General features: G+C 43.3%; 1 protein-coding gene across 22 annotated transcripts in view; it reads left to right on the top strand.

Moving 5' to 3' along the window:
- Nucleotides 1-9953: 9953 nt before the first annotated feature.
- The window catches only part of SETD5 (SET domain containing 5), an 80173-nt gene continuing 77186 nt past the window's right edge, over nucleotides 9954-12940 (top strand). For 16 of the 22 annotated variants that reach the window (XM_057311899.1, XM_057311900.1, XM_048226732.2 and 13 more), the window contains exon 1: nucleotides 9985-10301. The gene's annotated coding sequence lies outside the window, so the exon portion shown is untranslated. Of the gene's footprint in view, nucleotides 10302-12940 lie in introns of all 22 variants that reach the window. The other 6 variants (XM_048226744.2, XM_048226743.2, XM_026501301.4 and 3 more) reach the window with 3 other exon arrangements.

Consider the following 12940-nt stretch of genomic DNA (forward strand, 5'->3'; position numbering starts at 1 on the left):
TTTATTTGAGAGAGCATGGCAGAAGAAGAGGCAAAGTAGGGAGCCCGACATGGGGCTCAATCCCTAGACCTTTAAGGACTGAGCCACCCAGGCGCCCCTATCTTTCATCTCTTAATAAACCATTTAAACCTTTAACTATTGGGTCAGTAATCGGCAGACGTGGAAAGTAAAAGGACCATGTCTGTTTTCACCACTGTTTACCAAGTGCCTAGCAGAGTACTTGCCAAAGTGGGCATTTAATATTTGCTGAACAAATAGTACTTTCGCATGTTGGCTTAGTTTTTAGGTATACCAAATTTGTGCTTGACCCATCATAAGGGTCAATATATGTTCATGTTTGAGGTGAGACATACAAGGGTAACTATTGGGCAACTGGAAATTAAATGTTTAACATTAGTGAGCTAGCCACAGAAAAAGTAAGACATCCTTATTCTCTGCCTAGCCTTTCCCAAGAAGTTTAGGTGAGATGTTACGTGGGAATCTCAGGGAGATACGGTGAAGGTTTGGAAATTCTATGAGAAAAATCAAATTATTGTACCTTGGTACTTAATCAGTTTATAAGAGGCCTACTACTCTGTCACCCTTATACTTTTGTCTCAAGGCTACTAAGTTTGCTAATCAGTTGTGAAGTTCGTAGTTATTCAGTGCTACTTTCTTTGATAAAAGCATTTTCACTAGAATGGAGAATGGTATTTTAGTTTTTCTCAAGCCCAAATTCCTAATTTCCACATTAGAAATTAAAACTGAGAAAAAATTAAAATAGTAATAAATGCATTATGTTAACATTTTCATGGAAGTAACTTTATTTTCAAGAATATTGGGTTTTTTTGCAATTCATTTTTCTTAAATGTCTGCTTTAATAGAAGGCAGCTGGATTTTTGTTTATTTTTTATTTGCAATTTTTGTCATTTCACGTATTGGTCATTTGGAAAATACTGGTTCACCAAGTTATATAAATCTCCCAAATGCTGGCCCAGTTCATTATATATGTGCAAATTAGATTAATATCACCACCTAGCTCATTAAAAAAAGGGGGGGAAGCACTGGGGTGGCTCAGTTAAGTGTCTGCCTTCAGCTCAGGTCATGACCCCAGGGTCCTAGGATTGAGTCCCACATTGAGCTCCCTGCTTCTCCCACTGCCCCTTCCCACCACCCCTGCTGTGTGCACATGTGTACATGCATGCAAAAATAAATAAAATCTGGGGCGCCTGGGTGGCACAGCGGTTAAGCATCTGCCTTCGGCTCAGGGCGTGATCCCGGCATTATGGGATCGAGCCCCATATCAGGCTCTTCCACTATGAGCCTGCTTCTTCCTCTCCCACTCCCCCTGCTTGTGTTCCCTCTCTCGCTGGCTGTCTCTATCTCTGTTGAATAAATAAATAAAATCTTTTAAAATAAATAAATAAAATCTTTAAAAAAAAAAAGTCCTTTTAAGTATTAGGAAGATGTGAAGCTTCTGATAGTGGATATAAGTTTTCCCAAAATTCTTTCACATCAGAGTTTGAGTTTTGTCATTAACAGCTGTCTTCCTTGAAAGGTACACTTTCTTTACATTTGGAAAAATGTCTGCCAGATAGCCAACTTTGACAGTCATTTAGGTAAAAATGCTGTGAAAAGAAAATAGCTAATTCAGCTTGCAACTCAACTGCCTGAGTGTTTTTTCTTGAAACAACCACCATAAACATGTAGCTGAAGTACTATATGCAAACTTTCTATTTCATCACTCATACTAAACTTACATACCGAAGGTCCAGGTTTCATAAAATTGTTTTACTGTTTTCACAAAGGAGAGAACCTCCAGCAGTCTTAGTGCTGAGTATAGAGCCAACACAGGGCTCCAACCTACAACCCTGAGCCGAAATCAAGAGTTGGATGCTTAACCGACTGAGCAACCCAAATGCCCCTCACAAGGACATTCTTAAGTGGAACTGCCACCACCTCTCCCCTTACCCTACAAATGCATGGCAGTAAAGAATGACGACTACACTTGGGTGCCACTGCCTTGAGTAATGCCAAGATGCCAGCAGTTTTACCAACTTTTGCTTTTTCACCATCGGTGAAAACATTGGTATAAACCAGGGGATTTTAAAAAGTTACTCAAAGGGTACCTGGCTGGCTCAGTAGAGCATGTGACTCTTAATCGCAGGTTTCTAAGTCAGAGCCCCAGAGTGGGTGCAGAGATTACTCTTAAAAACTAAAAAGAAATAAAATAATAAAAAGCTACCTCAACACTTTAACTGTTTCAGGGCCTGTGTTTGCCAAGCTTTTGACGGAAGTCTCTTCAACTAGCTGATGCAGGACAAATACAAGGAAAATAAGCCCAGCCATTTTTGTAGATTCACCCATTTGTAAGGTTTAAATATACTTATGCAGAGTTCATGTCTGTACCCAAATGTTTAATATGACAATGTATTGTTAAAAAAATGACACTGCCACGATTTTTACTTTTCATCCAACAATCAACAATGTCGACTATGTATACGGCTTTTTGTAAAATTTCTCAGTTATTGTGTAATTCTTTAAAAGACATTATTTATTTGAGGGGCGCCTGGGTGGCACAGCGGTTAAGCATCTGCCTTCGGCTCAGGGCGTGATCCTGGCGTTATGGGATCGAGCCCCACATCAGGCTCTTCCGCTATGAGCCTGCTTCTTCCTCTCCCACTCCCCCTGCTTGTGTTCCCTCTCTCGCTGGCTGTCTCTATCTCTGTTGAATAAATAAATAAAATCTTTAAAAAATTAAAAAATAAAAAATAAAAGACATTATTTATTTGAGAGGAAGTGCGAGCATGAGTGAGGAGGGGCAGAGGTAGAGGGACAAGGAGAGAGAATCTCAAGCTGACTCCCCACCAAGCAGGGAGCCTGACGCAGGGCTTGATCTCAGGACCCTAAGAACATGACAGGAGCCAAAATCAAGAGTCAGATGCTCAACCGACTGAGCCGCCCAGGTGCCCCAACTGTGTATTATTTCTCCAGAATGTCATAAAATAACTTACCTTTTAAGATACTACAGTAGCTTTTTCTTAGAGTTTCTTTGGAGTGGATTCTTCCTCTGAGAAGTCTGCTGTATATTGGTTTAATCTTTTTAGCATTTTTAGACATAGATGGTGGCTGTAGGTTGAACAAATAGTCGTATTTTTTTTAAAGCCAATGATCCAGTCTTTTTTTTTTTTTTAATCTCTTTTATTTTTAAGTAATCTCTATACCTACATGGGGCTCAAACTTACAACCCTAACATCAAGAGTGGCATGTTCTACTGACTAAGCCAGCCAGGTGCCCCACCAATGATCTTTAGGAAAATATAAATTTGTTTATTTTAGAATAGTTATTAAATTCTAAAAAAAAAATTGTACTTATATTTAAGAATTTCTTTTTTAATATTTTAAGGAAATATTTAAAACACTGCAATAAGACAACAGAATATACTTATGTTTATGCTTAGGCATAAAGAGAACTACAGGATTTCAAAAAAATAATTGCACAATATTGGGGGTTGCTAGGATTATAGAAGGTATAACCTAAAAACTAAGTTAATTCCTAAAAACATAAATATTTACACCCTAAATATACCGCTTAAGGAAATTCTAGATAATTCAAGATTATACAGCACCATTTGATTAATATCAGTCATGTCATCATATATCATGTAGCCCCTGCACACTTATGAGAATGAGATGAAAAGGTAAATAACATCATCCTAGTATTAATAAGTTTTATCCCTGAAGACCTCCTTATGCTTAGGCAACAGAGACACAGCCATAAATAAGCACTGTCCTGCCCTCAAGAAGCAACCTGAAAAAGTAAGGAAAATCTCCAATTACACAATTACTAATTTAATTATGACTGTCAGAAGTGCTATGACAACATTCAAGCGAGGGATCCAATGTAGTGGAGCTGAGGGCATCAACAAAGGTTTCCTTTAGAAGTTTGTGCTGAGATAGTTCTTCTCAGTGACTGACATTCAGTCAGGTAGAGTCCTTAACTTCCTTTCCATTGTGATTACCATCACTCTATACCAAACCACATTACCTCATGTCTGGACTGTTGTAAAAGAACCTTCAAATTTCTCCATCCCTGGAACCCAACCGATAGCCTGCAGTCAGATTAATTTCCTGAAAGACCGTTTCCATTAAAAAAGTTTCCACTAGAGAAAGGCAGTACCATATGCTGGTAAGGAATACTGACTAAGCAAGTCTGACCAGAGTTTAAATCCCTGGTCCTTAATTTGCTGGTTGTGTCTACAGAAAAGTTGTTCGACTTTTTTAGTTTCCTACTCTGAAAGATATGTTTTATGTATGAGGACCACACTAAATAGACTGGAAATGAGTTTGGCACACTATGGGATACACAATTGTCACTCAGTGATTATTAGTTCATTTCTTCTAACCCAACTGTTCCCATTAGCCTTTGCCTATAGTATGCAATAGATTTATGTTGTCATTATTTATTATAAAAAGGGTATGGCAAGAGATTTTTAACGAAAGATCAGTAAAAAGAGGAAAGGTTGTGAAGAGTTTTGCCTGAGTTGACCAGAATCCATACACTAGAGGTGGGGCTGGTTAGCTGGTAAAATAGCCAGCTGTATAACGTGATCTGAAAATGTTTTACTGCTATCAGCAGGAAGATCCCATCTTAAACATGCTAAAAAACAAAACTCAAAACTAAAAAACAGGGTGACTAAGTACCAGGACAAACTGGTAAAAGTCAGTGAGGACTACGAACTCTGAGCATAAAGCTGGAAAACAGGATTATTAAATGTGACCATGACTCTGAGATATCATTAGAGACAGAAATAGTCTCTCTAATCACCAGGAAGGTATATACCATGATACCAGGAATAATCCATCAGGTTCGACCCTGACTTGGATAAAATACACTTAAATGTTTAATTCCATGCTACTAACAGTTCTCTAATAACCCAGTTTCTTACCCACCCCATCAAGAATGGGGAGTCATGGATAAGAAAAAGTAAGTTTCTGGAGAAGTTCTCCATTATAAAGTAGTATGCTACTAGATAAACTAACAAAATCAAGAATTCTCAATCTTCTAAGTTACTAGATTCCTAGACATATGACCTAACAAAGTGCTCTAGAATTAAGACTGGCCTAAAACATTCAAAGTAGTTTTACCGCTGTGATGCTGATTCCTATCATACTCTGGACTAACAGCTGCAAAGCATACTATACCAAACCTCCTCTTTGCATAAAAAATAAATGGCAGAGGGATGCCTGGGTGGCTCAGCCTGCTAAACACCCAACTTTTGGTTTCAGCTCAGGTCATGATCTCAGGGTCCTGAGATCAAGCCCTATGTCAAGCTCTGCGCTCAGCGGGGAGTCTACTCAAGATTCTCTCCCCCCGCCCTTCGGCCCCCACTCCTCCAGTGCACGCTCTCTCTAAAAATAAATAAAGAAATTTTAAAAATATATATATATGGCAGAATCATTATGTGGTCCAAATTTTGCAAATCTAAAAAAATTAAAAGACTTTACAATACCTCCAACTTTCTCGTGTAAGTAGAAGTGTTCGATATACTTTTATCCTAGAAGTATAAAAAACAATATGGCTCTACTTCAAAAAGAGATAGGTAGCTGGTTTATTAAATAAATAAATAAATAAAAATAAAGCCCAAGGAAGTGAAGCACAGGAAGAAGAATGGTTCATACAGGAAGCCCAAGGAAGAGGTCAACAGTGAACAGATGCATTTAGAGACCACGATACATCAGTCTCCTTTATAAATAGAATGAGGAGACTTGGGTTAAGTATGACCCTAAAATTTCTCCATAAAAGGAGCCTGTGTCTGTGTTTTGTGGACTTAGCTATTATCTGAAAGCCAATTTCATGTATAAATTAATAAAACCAACATTTATTGAGTGCTCAGCTCTGTGTACAGGCACTGGGGAATCAAAAATAAGTCCAATGCATGCATTTAGTGGGAAAACAGACAAAAAAGGCAATGCTCTTGTTCAAAAAATGTATTTGAAGAATTTTAACATCCCTTTTACAAGAAAAACAATCTGACCTGCAAGTTTCCAAAACTATTAAATATTACCACTCTTCACCTCTCAACTTTTCCATTCATTCCGTTTTCCGAAAGGAAAAAAAATTACAAAGTAGAAAGCACAGAGAGTATTAGAGAGTTTCTCTGAAGTTTTAATCATTTTTGTCAGATAAATAGGTGTACTATAGCCTGCAGTGTGGTTCCTGGCCCCAACATCATAAGCAAATAACGAACATGATACAGAATTCCAGTGCCTCCCACCCATCTTAAGTGGATTCAGAATCTCTTGCTCTGGGACTGGAAATCTGCTTAAATAGCAAGCCAATTATCTGTGTGCACTGACAGTTTTAAGGTTGCTATCCTAAGATTTCTCAGACTCTTAAGTAAAACAAACAAAAAAACTTGTCTTTTAAAAATTTAACTGAAATTCACAACACGCTATATTAGCAGATAAAATATTTTGGTGTTAGGATATATCTATTAATTTATACTTTATCAGGATACAACTTACTTTGTGATGGTTTCTTAGCAAGATATGATACTTAAGGCCTGGCCTCCTCTGATCAAGTTTCTCCAAAAATGAAAACTTGTAGGACTGAAATTTAGGGCTGGTTTAATTAATATCAGATATAGTCCTATTCCTAACTAAACTTCTGTCACCCTTATGGTTTAATGAAATCCCACTTTCCTAAAATTCACTATGTATTCTTTTTTGAAACCCAAACTAGTCAACACTTGCTTTTTAAACAGACTATTCTCCAAGGCACATTTAGCTTTAGTAATGGCTCCAATTTAGCTTTCAGCTAGGTACAGATGTAGTATAGATAATAGGTTAAAGAAACAGGGGAAAAAACTAAACGGGCCAATTTTTTTTTCTTACTGCTCACTATGAAGAGAAAATTATTAATGCATACTAAGTATTCAGCAACCCAAACACAAGTTTGTGGCTACAGCTACAATGTACACAGTGGCAATTTAAATTACATCAAGTTGAAAATTCAGTTTAGTCACAGGAGCCACATTTCCAGTGCTCAATAGTAATATATGGTCAGTGGCAACCATACTGGTTTGCAAAAGTGAAGAACATTTCTATCACTGCAGAACATTCTATTGGACAGTGCTAAACTAAAGCACTAGGAAGCATACATACAAAACTATCTGACAGACCAATAACCTAACAAACTTTATAAAGACATCCACATGTCACTCATTCCACTTTACTTAGGATTGGCTAGCTATCAGGGAATACACTAGCTTAGCGGTACAAGACGTAACAACAACCTGTCACCTCAAGAAGCTCAGAACAGTTAAGAGAATTTAAAAAGGAATGACAGCAACCTGAGAAATGCTGATTCAACCTGCTATCAGATCAGGAGAAAGCACTGGTAACCTTTGTTTAGGGGTGTCTGGCTTAGAAGAAGATAGATCATAAAAGGCAAGATCATAGGGGAGATGGTATTTGAGTCTTAACAGTCTTCTTGAAGAGTAAGGAGCACCAAGGGTACCACTCCAGAAGGAACCAGCCTACAAAGATAGGGCAATGACACTATGATTTGGGTAACAATCCAGTATGACTGGAAAGGTAATGTTTGAAGTATATGTAAAAAATTGTAGCAAATGAAAAAGCTGTTAAGAAAAGATGAGGTTGGCCCATTCAGGGGCCTTGTGTATCACCTTCACGTTGATGGAATTCATCCCATAAGAAGTAAAGGAGTTGCATCAGTCATTTTCAGCTCTATCTGTATGTTGGGATAATTTTCCCACCAACATGTTAGGTGGATCAGAAGATGATACCAGAGACAGATACACCAGTTAGGAAGCTATCAGCATTATGGCAATCGAGCCCAGTCACTAAGTGATGAGAACAGAAATAAAAAGATGGAGAGGTATTAAAGGAGGTAAAATGGAGATGCTGTTGAACCTCATATCCAATTCTCAGTAAGGCAGTAGTCAAGGTCATCTGGACTGTGAAGAGGATCAAGGCGTAGAATCCTAGCTGAGGAAAAAGGTAAAGTGTAAAACAAGGTAAACATTCAAGGAGGAATAAATGCATTACTGGGTAACCGTGAGGCCTCACCTCAAACTGGGTAGTCTTAATTGGCAGTAGAACCGATCTGTCTGGTTTCATGACTCACCGGGCTGCCAAAAACAGGACAGGAGAAAGCCACTGCTGTCTCGGATTGAAAGAGCAAGTACAACAAATGCAAAATGGGCTCAAAGTAGGAGTGCGAGCGCGAAGATCCCTAACCCTAGGGATGCAAGGAAAGGGCCTAAAATTTTAAGATTAATATTTAATTTGAAATGCTTTGGTGGTGTAAGCAAGGTTCTCAAATCGGGTGCGTAAAAAAACTCGGATGACCATGTCTTTAATCTCCCCTTTACCTGGAGGAAAAATACTACGAAAAGGGACTTAAGTAGTAATAACACACAGTCTTGATGCTTAAAATCAGTCCGAGGTGAATGCCTGGACTCCCATTTCCCTCCTCCACCCCTATTGTAATTACTTTGTGACACAAACTCAAGTCTGTGGGAAGAGAGAAATCTTAACACCTGCTCAATCCCCTGCAGGACAACGCCCAGACACCAGGTTAAGGCTGGGCAAAAGAGTACCGCCCACAAACGAGAAAGAGCGACTTGACATGGAGGCGATGACGAGATCGCGGGGGAGGGAGGGATTCTTCTAGGCCCAGGGCGGTCCTTAGGAGACAGGAGGCAGCAGAGAACTCCCATAAAGGTATTGCGGAACTCCCTTCCCCCTACCGAGAAGGGTGCGGCCTTCTCTCCGCCTCCTCCACTGCAGATCCCTTAGGATTGCAGGTCGCGCCGATATTTGGGAGAACATGCACCTCCCTCCCACAAACCAGCAAGACCGACCCCCGCTCTTTCCCCCACCCCCGCGAGTCCGAGAGCAGATCCGGCTTGTCTCGTCCTTCAGGCGGCGGACGCCCGGGGCGGAGCCGCAGTCGCCGCCACCCAGAAGCCTCGGCCCAGCAGCCCGCCTCCGCCTCCAGCGCGCGCTTCCTGCCACGTTGCGCAGGGGCGCGGGGCCAGACACTGCGGCGCTGGGCCTCGGGAAGGACTGTACCAACGACCGCCTCCCCCCCCACCCCTGCTGACCCGCTCAGTGGTTTCGCTCATTTGGGACTCGAGCCAATGGCATGGGGCCGTCCCCCGGGCTTCAGCAACCAATCAGATGCCGAAGCCGAGCAGTCGGCGGGTAAACCGACTCCCTCCAAGGAAGGGGCGGGTGGAAGGACGCCCGCTCGGGAGACACTTTCACTGACCCTCCACCCCTCGCGGGAGGTCGACCGCGCCCGTCCTCCAGCTCTCTCCCCACCCCATCTACCTACCCATCCCACCCAGGGAGCAATGCGAGAGTCCCCAGGCGGCTGCGCACTCCCGAGGCTGTAACTGACAGGCGCTTTACTCCAACCAAAACACGCCATTTGTGTTTTCACACACGGCGGGAGGAGAAGCGGCCAATCAATGACAAGAGGTGAGCCGGAAGCGCTCCTCCCTCTGCAGGAGCAATGGCTCCGTCCGGATTCGAGCCTTTTTCGCTCTTCTCCCTCCCCCTCCGGTTGCCGCAGGGCGGGCCACACTCCTGCCTGCCTCTGACCACCTCTTTCCCTTCCAGCTTAACAAACGTTATACTCCCAACTTCCCGCGTAGGAAGGCAACCCCCATCCATTAGTCGGACCGCCTCAGCCACCCAACTCCCTCCAGTCCACCGGTCCACCCCTCCCACCAGAGTCCCGCTCCCCTACCTAGCCGAGGCTCTCTGAGGAGCCGGAGCCCCAGAGCACAGCCTCTTCTCTAGGCGGCCCCGGCGGCTTCCGCTGATTGGCGGCGAACTGGCCAATGGGTGCGGGGCGGTGGGCGGAGAGGCCAATGGCGCGGCGGGAGGGGGCGTGTCCCGGGTGCCCCTGGCGCCGGCGCTGGGAATCCCCGTGCGGTCAGTGGCGTTTCCGCTCGGGCAGCGGGCTGAGTGAGCTGCCGCCGCCGCCGCCGCCGCCGCCGGGGGAGGGGCGGCCGCCGCCCGCCTGCGCTGAGAGACTCACGCAGCCCCAGTCCCGCCAGTCCGCCAACACTGTAGTGCCGGCCCCCCCCTCCTTCCCTGGCCCTTCCCCCTCCCCGCCTTTGGCTCGCTCCGCCTTTCTGTCCCCCACCCCCACTTCACGGGCACGGGCCATTCCCGGCCAGGAAACGCCGTGGCGCCGCGTTGGGCCTAACTCGAGTCCTGCTGCCTCCCGGGAGTGCTGTGCGCCGCAGCCCGGGCCCAGGCCCCGGCAGCGCCTGGGACAAGGTAAGGGTCCGACAGAAAAGAGAGACCTAGCCTCACGACCGGGCCCTGGGGGAGGGAAGGGTCACCTCCTCCGTCTCCCCGCGCTCGCTCTCGGGACGTGGGCCTGGCCCTCCCCAGGCTTTTCACAGGAGGATGCTGCCCCTTCTCATCCCCCTCGCTGCCCCGCACACACCATTGCACCCCTCTTTCCCAGGGAGAGAGGCCCCCTTCGTAATCTAGTCGACCCCAGTACCCTTTTCATGCCTTTCCTGGGTCAGGACGCTTCCCCTCCCCCACGCCTCTTCACCCCTTTTTCTGGGAACTGCCTACTCCACGTTTACCTTTTACTTGAGGATAGGCCTCTCCCTGCCCTCCTCTAAAAATGCACAGGCATACTTTTTTTCCCTAACCCCCACCCCCACCCCCTTTCGCGCGGCCTTGTGACAACTCTGATCTCTCGGGGGGGAGCTCGATCCCCCCTCCATAATGTTCTGGACGCCTTCAGTCTCGTTCTCGGGCCCCCATCTCAGATGATTTCTTCTTTTCCCACACTAGAGACGTTACCTTCGCCACCCCCACTTCACATTCTTGGGCTCTCAGTGGCGTATGCCCCAGTATCTGAGATAGCCTCATTGAATTTGTAGGGTTCGAGCTTTGGAGTTGGGCCAGATTGTGTCGTTTTTCCTGCCTTGGGCGTGGAGAGCGATCATTTGAGAACGTCTTAAAAGCAGGAAAATTTACCCTTTATGAATTCCCTTTCCTTCTGCGTGGAAGCCAGGGATGTGAGGTGAATGGTGGTAAGAAAAAGCCCTGGTTATTTAAGTAGGTGAATTGCGTGAGAGGGAAAGTTGAACTGTTGGGAAAGCCCCTTCTATGCTAATTTATTCTATAGAGCGCCTTTGCTTGTCTCACTTCGTAGGAATAACTGGTCTTTCCCTTGGATACTGATGCTGCAGCCAGCTCTGCTGGTCTGGGTCAGGGGTGCGTGTATGACCTGCATTTTCTGCTTTCTCATGTTACTTGTGCAATGTGTTCACCAGTAACTCATTTCTTACCCAGAGCTCAGGGTTCCATTGGGCTTTGTCTGTACTTTAGTTCATTTCTCCAATTTTCTCCGTGGTCATACTAGTGAAAAAGTCCCCAGGTTCTCTGCTAATTTCTTTTATAACTTGACTAAACAAGTTTCTTTTAAATGACATATTTGTGATCCAGATCGTATTTACATTTTTTGTTGTTGTTGGGCCCATGTTGCATAGCTATACTTTTGATTGGGGAGGATCCAGCTGAGTTGAGTGTTCAGAGATTTTCAGGAGAGTGTTTGTGTATCTTATTTGGGAAAATTTCTTGATAGTTAATTTTATGTCATTAATGTTTTTAGGTCACTCTAAGAGAAAAGTTGTAAGTGGTAATTTTAGATGTGTGTAATGTGGATGTGAGTTAGGACTAAAGCAAGAATATTCACATAATCAGAGGTTTCTGGGCCTCTTGGAGGACACAAGAAAATTTTTTTTATTGGATTTCTTCCAGTTTTCTCAGGAGGATCATTAGTTTTCTTCTATAGCCCCAAATTCTGGCCCGTTACGGGATTAGAGTCTTCAAGGGTTACTCACACTGTCATTATGTATAGAAAAATGAATTATGTCCTTTGATAAGACACAAGGCTCTGTCTCTAGCTGCAAATTTAAATTTGACTATAAAGAGAGTGTTTGGAAAATTGGCCTTTTAAAGATGAAAACTTAATCTTCATTCCTACAATTACTGGCTTAATTTAAAAATGGATATTTGGAATTTATTTGGTGAATTTTTATTTTTTTAATAAAAGACCTTAGTTTAAAACTAAAAGGGTGACCTTAAGATTGTTTCTAAAAGCATAATTCCAGCCCTTCTGGCAGGGAGCACTGGTCCAAAAAAAAAGAAAAAAGAGTATGTAAGGAGTGGGGGTGGGGTAAGGAGAAGGTTGTTCCTTTGGGTTGGATCACAGGGGTGAGTATACAAGGCAGCAGCAGCTGCTGGCTCTGGAGCTCTGGTTGCTACGTGAGAAGCTTGAGTAGTGCTGGCTGCTGTCTCCAGGGAAGGACAGCAGTGCAGCGTCCATTAATGCTGTTGGCTGCAGGGAGCTGCACTTAGGCGATGGCTGCTTCAGGACTAAGAAGAAACCTTGCTTTCTTGGGAATTTTGACTGCTGAGCTGGTTTGCATTTTATTGGTGGGGAGATGAGAGTTAGCAGTTCAGAACCTTCTATCCATTTTGGATATCAGCATCTGGAAAATGGATTGTAGTTAAAGACTCTTCTTGTTTTGTTTTTGTTTTTGGGTTTTTTTGGGCAGATTTTCGGTTTTTATCTGAGGATTTGTGCTTGGATAGATCTGAAAGTTCCATTAGAGTTTTAATTTTTCAATCCATTTATAACCAAAGTAATAAGAATTTAAGGATCCTCCAGAGAACCAGAATGGGAAAAATCCGTTCTTTTTTCAGCAACTGACGTGTTTCCTCCATCTCTTTAATTATTGAATTAATTTTGATATTTTGTTGTTTGTGTGCCTCCTTCCTTCTCTCAAGTTGTTAGGCCACGTTTACTTTATTGAATAGATAAGTTTCGCTAAGCATATTACTACATTTGGAATTGTAAACTCTAAAAAGAACTGCTCTTTTTGGAATGA

Source organism: Ursus arctos, unplaced genomic scaffold, assembly GCF_023065955.2.
Source record: "Ursus arctos isolate Adak ecotype North America unplaced genomic scaffold, UrsArc2.0 scaffold_14, whole genome shotgun sequence".
Classification (NCBI taxonomy): domain Eukaryota; kingdom Metazoa; phylum Chordata; class Mammalia; order Carnivora; family Ursidae; genus Ursus; species Ursus arctos.